Genomic DNA, 8,726 nt, shown 5'->3' with positions numbered 1-8,726 from the left:
TCACAAGGAAAAGGAACATTTTTTTTTTGCATCTATATGAATTAATAGGTGTTAGCTAAACTTATTGTGGCAATCACTTCACAGTATGTGAGAGCCAAGTCATTAGCTGTACACCTCAAACTTCCACAGTGCTGTGTGTTAATTATCTCAATACAAGGGGGGAAGAAAAATTAAGGGAAAAAACACACTATTCACAGAGTGGAAAGGCTACTCACAGAATGGGAGAAAATATTTGCAAATCATAACTCTGTAAGGGATTAATACCCAGATTATATAGAGAACTCCCAAAACTCAACAACAACAACAAAAAACAACTGACTCAAAACAGGCAAAGGAATTGAACAGACATTTCCCCAGAGATAATACACAGATGGCCATGAAATGCATGAAAAGATGTTCAGCATCGCTAATCACTAGGGAAATAGAAATCACAACCACCAGATAGCACCTCACACCCATTGAACGGCCACGATTCAAGAACACAACAACAGCGGGACACAAGAGTTGGCAGGGATATTCCCACTGTTGGTGGGAATATAGAACACTGTTGGTGGGAATATAAAACAGTTTGCATTCCCACCAACAGGATGACGGGTCCTCAAAAAATCCAAAGTAGAGCTACCGTATGAGCCAGCGATCCCACTTCCGGGTCTAGCCCCCCAAGAACTGAAAGCAGAATCTTGAAGAGATATCTGTACACCCATGTTCACAGCAGCATTATACAAAAGGGTGGACACATGCAAGGAACAGAGCACCCACTGTATAAGCACCAATGAATGGGTAAGCAAGATGGGGTCTAGACACACAATGGGATATTATTCAGCCTTAACAGAGGGAGGAAATTCGGACATCCACTACTACATGGATAAAACTTGAGGACATTATGTGAAGGGAAACAAGCCAGTCACGAAAAGACAAATACTGTATGAGTCTACTCAGATGAGGCATCTAGAGTAGTCAAAATCAAAGACAGAAACTGTAATGGTGGTTGCCAAGCGCTGGGGCGAGGGGACATGAGGAGTTGTTGGTTAATGGGTTTTAGAGTTTCTGATTTACAAGATAAAAAAACTTACTGGGGAGCGTCTGGGTGGCTCAGTCCGTTAGGCATCTGCCTTTGGCTCAGGTCATGATCTCAGGGTCCTGGGATCGAGTTCCGCATAGGGCTCCCTGCTCAGTGGGGAGTCTGCTTCTCCCTCTGCCTCTGCTGCTCCCCCTACTTGTGCGCTCTCTCTCTGTCAAATACATAAAATTTTTTTTAAGTCTAAAAAAAAGACAGGATGGATGGCGGTGCTGGCTGTACAACAATGTGGATATATTTAATGTCACTAAAATGTACACTTTAAAACGGTTAAGATGGTAAATTGTATGAGTATTATAACACAAAAAAAGAAAGAAAGAAAAAGATGAAGTATTTTCCTTAGAAGTATTTAGAGGACCACCCCCCTCACCCTGGTTCCCTTGTCAGCCCAGCAGCCAGTTCCCAAACACTTATGGCCCGTCCGGGGACTGTTCCATGTGCAGGGGATCCTGAGGGGAAGAGCGGGCCCCTTGGCTTGAGCAGCTCGCAAAGAGGAAATGAGGAATGCAGGCGGCTGGACCACTGCAGAGCACCTGCCATCTGCTACTGATCCCTTCAAAACCTGGGGGGAAAGAGCGGGAAGCTTAGTTCTGCCTCTCCAGCTTTCCTGTTCATGCAGAGCCTCGGTAGAGGCCAAGTCCAGCCAGGGCCCACCCCACAGCTGAGGCCCAGACCCACTATAGGCACATGCCCTTCGGCCGCACTCCCCAAGCTGACCCCCGTTCCCTCTCCATGCTCCTCTCCTGGCCTCTGAGCTGCAAAACGTGCCCTGATGCAGAATATTCCCAGTCCCACCACGGGCCACACCAGCCCTCTTGCCCTGGGCCCCATCTTGTGGGCAGGATCTTAATCTTCTCCTTGTCATAGGCCTTCTCTTAAAAGGTGCTCCAAGCAGAAGTCTGGGGAGCAGGGAATAGCTCTGCCCTTGGGTCTATTTTCTTCTTTTGAGAGAGAGAGAGAACATGTGCACATGTCGCATGTGAGCTGCAGGGAGGGGCAGAGGGAGAGAGAGCGAGCGAATCTTAAGCAGGCTCCACACCCAGTGCAGGGCCCCACACGGGGCTCGCTCTCATAGCCCTGAGATCATGACCTGAGCCAAAATCAAGAGCCGGGTGCTTAACCTACTAAGCCAAACAGGAGCCCCAAGAACTTTTTCATCTTGCACGCAAGCTCTATGCCCATCAGCCAACAACTCTCCATTCCCCTCCCCCATTCCTCTTTCTGCTTCTATAAATTTGACTACTGCCCATACTCTCAGAATCATGCAGCATTTGTCTCTTTGTGTCTGGCTTACTTCACTTCCAGAATGTTCTCCAGCTTCTTCCATGTTGTAGCAGGTGTCAGAATTTCCTTCCTTTTGAAAGCTGAATAATGCCCCACTGTATGCCTAGACCGCATTGTGTTTATCTCTTCATCCCTCGATGGACACTTTTGTTGCTTCCACCTTTTGGGGATTGTGACTATGCTGTTACGAACATGGGTGTGCACGTATCTCTTTGCGATTCTTTTCAGTTGTTCTGACTACAGACCCAGTAGTGGGAGCACTGGGTCATATGGTAATCCTACTTCTTAGTTTTTTGAGGAATCATCACACTGTTTTCCATCGAGGCTGCACCAGTTTGCATTCCCACCAACAGGGAGGGTTCCAACTTCTCCACATCCTCGCCAAGATTCGTCATTTTCTGCGGCTTTGATTCGTAGCCGTCCTCATGTGTGTGAGGTGATGTCTCATTGTGGTTGTGAGATCGCGTTTCCCAGACGATGAGGGAGGTTGAGCAATTTTCCACGTGCGCTGGCTTTTTGTGTATCATCTCTGGAGAAATGTGTCCAAGTCCTTTGTCCCTTGTTTATTCAGGTTATTTGCTTTTTTGCTGTTGAGTAATAACAGCTAACATTTCTTAAGCTCACATTATAGTCCAGAAACTACGTGAAAGACCAAATGAGGAAGGTGAGAGCGCTGGCAGGCTAACAATTTGATATCCTTTCAAACCCATAGTCTTTATATATTTGCTAACCATTTACTTGGGTGGGGAGGGACAGGAAGAAATTGATTTCCTGTTATTAAAAATTATTTTTGGATGCAGCATTATTCACAACAGCCAAGACACGGAAACAACCTAAGGGTCTATCAATGGATAAACGGATAAAGAAGACGGGGTATATACACACAACAGAATATTATTCAGCTATGAGAAAGAAGAGCCTTCCATTTGCAACAACATGGATGGAACTTCAGGGCTTTATGCTCAGTGAGATAGGTCACACAGAGAAAGACAAATATGGTATGATCTCACGCATGTGGAATTTTATAAAAGTCAAATTCATAGAAACAGAGAGTAGAATGGTGGTTACCAGGGGCTGGGTGGGTGGTTCGAGTCAGGGAGACGTTGTTTAAAAGTACATATTTGCAACCAGAAGATGAGTTAGTTCTGGAGGTCGAATGCATAGCACAGTGATTATAGTCAACACTACTGTATGATATACTTCAAAGTTGCTAAGAGACGAGATCATAGATGTCCTCACCACACGCACGCACACGCACACGCACACACACACAGGATAATTACGTGATGTGATAGAAGTGTTAGCTAACGCTATCATGGTAATCATACTGCAATATATAAATGTATTGTATCCACCGGAATGGACACCTGAAACTTGTACAGTGTTCTATGTCCATTATTATCTCAATTTAAAAAAAATTACATATAGAAAAAGACACATTAATTCACTTCTACTGGCCGTAGTAGAATCAGTGTCTGAACTTTTTTTTTTTTTTTTTTTTTTTTGGCAAAACCTTTCCAAGTTTTCTGAGACTTTTGTTCTCCCTTCAGTTTTTGTCTCAGATCTTCCAAACCAGATAACTCCTCGGGAGGCATATCCCAGGGCTGAGGATTTCGATCATGACATGAATCACTCCTTTCCAGCGAAGAGCACCAGGCCAAGCCTTACTCAGCCTCACGATTTCCGCTGAGCAGCCCTGCCAGCTCTCAGCTGATGGGGGCGGAGGCTGCACCCCAGCGGGGGAAACACGGTTAAGGTAGGTGGTGCTGATGAGCAAACTGTCCGCTCCCCACTGCGGGTGTAGGACGCATTTGCTTTCAACAGTTATATATCAGGAGACATCTGCAAGAGAGCTGAGCTGCTGACACGTACTTTTGATTTACTGAAGTCACTTTAATTAGGAAATATTTGTAACACACAGATGAGCGTGGAAAATAATAATGCCCCTTGTGCCCACCACCAAGCATAAACAGATTTTAACATCTTTACCATTTTTGCTTCTGAGGTTTTAAGAAATAAAATGTTTTGGGACACCTGGGTGGCTCAGTTGGTTAAACGTTTACCTTGGGCTCAGGTCATGATCTTAGGTCCTGGTATCAAGCCCCACATTGGGCTCCCTCTTCTGCTTCACCCTCTGCCCCTCCCCCTGCTCATGCTCGCTCTCTCAAATAAATAAAATCTTAAAAAAAAATAATATGTTTCAGACCCAACTGAAGGCCCACATCTTTTCCCCTACCCTCCCTCCTCAGAGGCATCTATTACCTGCAGTTAGTGACCAGCAATCCCACCAATGACTTCCTACTTTCACTGAGTCTTTATCTCCAAGCAACCAAGGCTATGGCTTTGGGCGTTTGTAAGTTGTACTCGAAAGACAGAGATGTGGCCATTTGTCATTCTTTCGGCCGCTCAGTGTTAGAAACCCCTTCCAAGGAGGAGGAACAGTCCCCTCCACCATAAAAGCCAAGAGGCCAGCTTTCCACCCTCCCAGCTGGCCTGAAGGCTAGCAGCTAGGGGCAGGCATGGGACCTGGGATCCGTGATCCACCCCATGGCCCACAGTGAGGGCAGTGCCCGCAGGGGAGCTCAGCGCTCAGCTGCTAGCTAGGCTTCAGTTCTGGACCTGGCTTCCCCCTCTCTCCTGGAGACTCTGTCAACTCCTTGATACCCTCCCATGAATCCTTTCCTGCTTAAGTCAGAAGCATTGTCTGTTGCTTCCAGTTAAGAACCTGACTGAAGGGGCGCCTGGGTGGCACAGCGGTTAAGCGTCTGCCTTCGGCTCAGGGCGTGATCCCGGCGTTATGGGATTGAGCCCCACATCAGGCTCCTCTGCTATGAGCCTGCTTCTTCCTCTCCCACTCCCCTGCTTGTGTTCCCTCTCTTGCTGGCTGTCTCTATCTCTGTCGAATAAATAAATAAAATTAAAAAAAAAAGAACCTGATTGAAAATTATATTTTTGCCATTCATTTTTTTCATTCAACATTTTTTTTTAGTTTCAAAGGGATCTATGTAAAGGAAGGGGGGCAAATAGGCCACTCCAAAATATGCCAATTTGGAATATTGGTGACTTTGAACTAAAGGTACCTGAGAAACAGCCAGAGCAAGGAGGACACTTTGAGCCTCCTTTGTCTCCCGGAAAACAGGAGATGAATATCCCATGTGAAAAGTGCTCTTCCGGGGCGCCTGGGTGGCTCAGTCAGTGAAGCGTCTGCCTTCGGCTCAGATCATGATCCCGGGATCCTGGGATGAGTCCCACATCAGGCTCCCTGCTCAGTAGGGAGACTGCCTCACCCTCTCCCTCTGCCTGAGGCTCCCCCCACTTATGCATGTGCTCTCTCTCCCTGACAAATTTTAAAAATCTAAAAAAAAAAGGGAGGAAGGAAGGAAGGAAGGAAGAAAGGAAGGAAGGAAGGAAGGAAGGAAAAGAGAAGAAAAGAGAAGAGAAGAGAAGAGAAGAGAAGAGAAGAGAAGAGAAGAGAAGAGAAAAGAGAAAGGAAAAAGATACCCTTCCTGCGCCAGGTGGGTAGAAGGCACTTATTACCAGATCCTGGAAAATAAGGGCTGAGAAGGGCTGTACAAACTTTCTTACTTCAACAATTTATTGCCCCAACCAAAACCCATCTGTTCAGTCAATTCTAGACGAATGTATTGTTTCTTTGTCTGAAAGGTATAAAAGCTTCCTGCTTTGGTCATTTCTTTGATTCATAGTTTTATGAAGCTTCCATACATATGGAAGGAAATTATTTTTATCCTGTTAATCTGCCTTATGTCAAATTAATTATGAGACCAGCCAAAGAACCTAGAAGAAAAGGGAAAATTTTTCCTCCCCTACATGATTTATTCATTTTAACTCTCACACTATCCCATGGTGTAACTATACATTTATTTATTCCCATTCCTGGAGCATATTAGGTTGTTTCTTTCCATGGTTTTGCTATTTCAAACTGCCACAATGCATAGCCTTGTATTCCTGCCTCTCTGTATCCACACTGAAAGTTTATAGAGGTTATGGGCATCCGCAGCTTTACTAGGTAGTAATGAACAGTTTGCCAAGTAGTTGTACTAAGTTGATCCACCCACTAATGTGTGTACAAGTTCAGGTTTCCCTAAATATTTCCAACATTTGGTTTTAAAACACCTTAATGTTTGTCCATGTTATGGGACATTATATCTCATTTTTTGAAAGATTTTATTTATTTATTTATTTATTTATTTATTTATTTATTTATTTAGCATGAGCAGGGGGTGGGGCAGAGGGAGACAGAGAGAAAGACTCTCAAGCAGACTCCCCGCCCAGCGCAGAGCCCAACAAGGGGCTCAATCCCACGACCCTGAGATTACAACCTGAACCAAAATCAAAAGTTTGATGCTTAACCAACTGAGCCACCCAGGTGGCCTACATTTTTGTTTTGATTTGCATTTTTCTGATTACAGGTGAGGCAGAGCATATTTTCATATGAAAGATTGTTGGGAACCCCTACATGGAAGTCTCTACAGCTCTTTCCTCTTGAGCTGGTCCATTTCTCCAGGGAAGGATTTTCCCACTTTCTATTTGGGGAGTGGAAGCCCAGCTGTCCCTGTTCTCAGAGCTCAATGAGGCAAGGGCCCTGATGTCAGCACTCGGTACATCCCATCTCCTCAAAATCGTTACTGTCCTCCATCCTCAGCCGGGTCTGATGTTGCCTCCGTCCACCAAGTCCAGAGCAGGTATGGTACAACCTTGACAAAGTAGGGCCCAGTTTTCTCCTTGGAAGGAGAAGGGACAGCTGCCTGGCTGCATAGGGGGATGGGGTGATCTCTTAAAAACTTTCATCTAATCCTTCTCTTGGCCTCATGCTGAATCACCCCCTTCAGAAACAACCACCACTTCAAATTTCTCAGCCTCCCCAGAGTTCTGTGTTACAAACCTCCTTTCTTCCTGGCTTAAACCTCCACACATGTAGGTGCATCTTCTCCCTCCTGCTAACTCAGCCACCATTCAGCCATCCACTTTCCATCTCTTCGTCCTTTTGGGTTTATGCTTTTAAAGATTCCTTCACTGCCACGGCACCTGGGTGGCTCAGTTAGTTAAGCATCCAACTCTTGATTTCAGCTCAGGTCATGATCTCAGGGTTGTGGGATTGAGCCCCACGTCAGGCTCTGCCCTGGGTGTGGAGCCTCCTTAAGATTCTCTCTCCCTCTCCATCTGTCCCTCATGCTCCACTCTCTCTCTCTTCTCTCTCTCTAAAAAAAGAGAAAAATTCCTTTACTGTCGTTTAGAGGAGTTTTTGAGTGGGGGAGAGGTGAACATGTGGTATTTAATCCTAAAATGTATTTGTATGGTGTGAGGTAAGGATCTAACATTAGCTTTTCAGTAGCATTTATTGCTTAGTCTGTCCTTTTCTTCATGGTTTGCAATGGCACCTCAGTCACAGCCAAACTCCTGTATGTGTTGGATTTCTTTCTAGGCTGTCAAGTGTGTGTGTGTGTGTGTGTGTGTGTGTGTGTGTGTGTCATGGTTTTAGTCACCACTGCCTGAGAGTAAGTTTTGATAGCTGGTGGAGCAAGATTAGTCTTATTCTTCTTCAATATTGTTTTGTTGGACTGGTTTGAACATGGTCGAATAAAAAGACCGTTTTCCTCCCTCCTCTCAAAACTCCCATAAGCACAGTCCAGTCACACCACCAGCGAGCTGAGGGAAAGGAGTAGGCATCTGGCCCATATGCAGGCAACAGGGGACTGAAGAATATGCTGACCTCTGGTCCCACTTCCCAGATGCTTATGAGGATTTGCTTTGCAAACAGCTAACTGAATGAAGATGGAAATAAATGGAAGCAAGACATCATATGTAAGGAAAGCACTGGAGATCCTGATCAAGATCGTGGAGCAGGAGGAACCTAAGCTCATCTCAGTAAATCAGTAAGTCTTAACTCCAGGAAAGCCAGAGGGCTATAGGAAACAGAAAGCACTCTTAAGGGGTCCACACAGAAACTCACTCATTCCAGGACCCAGTGCAGAAGCAGCTGTTTGAAAAATGCGCAGGACAAATGGGAAGAAGATTTATTGAATAATCTTAGGGTATGTACCAGATAGACAGGGAGTTGTAGGAACTTTCCCCAGGAACAGAAGCACATTTTTGTGGGCAACATTTGTTTTGCCATTGTTCTGTCTAGCTGGCTGATGCCAGGGATGCCAGTTCTAACACCTCCATCTATATTATTAGGACTACTCCCCCCCTGTGGACTCACTCCACCCAAGTGTTCTCCTGTGGCCACACCCTGCCCATCACACCATCCAAGCAGTCACTTCCCTGCAAAGTAGATTATGTCCTGACACACCCAGCAGATGGCCTCACTAGTGAACAGAGCCCCACCACAGCAGCTACTGAT

At 45.5% G+C, this 8,726-nt stretch overlaps 1 long non-coding RNA gene across 1 annotated transcript; it reads left to right on the top strand.

Moving 5' to 3' along the window:
* The first annotated feature begins 3,918 nt into the window (after positions 1 to 3,918).
* Positions 3,919 to 8,250, top strand: LOC130542232 (uncharacterized). The gene is made up of 3 exons (XR_008956650.1): positions 3,919 to 4,118; positions 6,793 to 7,065; positions 8,142 to 8,250. It is a non-coding gene; the product is annotated as an uncharacterized LOC130542232 (long non-coding RNA).
* Positions 8,251 to 8,726: the final 476 nt, after the last annotated feature.

The sequence above is a fragment of the Ursus arctos genome, unplaced genomic scaffold (genome assembly GCF_023065955.2).
Source record: "Ursus arctos isolate Adak ecotype North America unplaced genomic scaffold, UrsArc2.0 scaffold_31, whole genome shotgun sequence".
Lineage (NCBI taxonomy): Eukaryota > Metazoa > Chordata > Mammalia > Carnivora > Ursidae > Ursus > Ursus arctos.
This window is presented reverse-complemented; position numbering and strand designations above follow the sequence as displayed.